Here is a 693-nt window from a genome sequence, read left to right on the forward strand (position 1 = left end):
AGAGGACTTGAATCCTCCACCGGATCCTGCCGTGCTGTAAAGGGCGAGGCGCTGATCAAAGTTACTCATCTGGGCGTAGAGGTCGTCGATGCTGATGGGCTCGGTGCGTGCGTCGTTGGCGGAGATGAGGGGTTGATACTCCATGTCAAGGCCGGAGGTGATGTAGGAGATAAGCTCATCATCATCGATCGGCTTCCCAGCAGCTGCGAGCTCATCTGCAAGGGACCTCATGTGGGCGAAGTAGGCAGCCACTGACTGCGTTCCCTTCTGCGCCGTGGAGAGCGCAACCCTGATGTTGTTGACGCGCGCCCTGGACTGCGAGGAGAACATGTGGGCAAGGGCTGCCCAGAGCTCGTGCGGCGTGGCTATGGACGTGACCTGCACGAGGACTTCCTTGGTGAGGTTATTGAGCAAGTATCCAAGTACCTGCTGCCCTTCTCTGAACCAGATCGGATAGAGAGGGTTGGGTGTTGTCTCCTCTTTCCCGTCCTTGTCCTTCTTGACGATGAACTGGGCGGGCTCCGGCATCGTTCCGTCGACGTAGCCGAAGTAACCAGCACCTCTTAGCTGCGGAGTCACCTGCGCACGCCACAGAACGTAGTTGGTGCGGGTGAGCTTCTCGGCGACCAGCCCCATGGAGGCGATCTGGACAGAGCTTGAGGACGACATGGCTGGTGGTAGGTGTTTTTGCTA

General features: G+C 58.4%; 1 pseudogene; it reads right to left on the minus strand.

The window, feature by feature from the left end:
- Positions 1-53: 53 nt before the first annotated feature.
- Positions 54-192, minus strand: LOC119346095 (annotated as a pseudogene).
- Between the last annotated feature and the right edge of the window lie 501 nt (positions 193-693).

The sequence above is a fragment of the Triticum dicoccoides genome, unplaced genomic scaffold (genome assembly GCF_002162155.2).
Source record: "Triticum dicoccoides isolate Atlit2015 ecotype Zavitan unplaced genomic scaffold, WEW_v2.0 scaffold38957, whole genome shotgun sequence".
Classification (NCBI taxonomy): Eukaryota; Viridiplantae; Streptophyta; class Magnoliopsida; order Poales; family Poaceae; genus Triticum; species Triticum dicoccoides.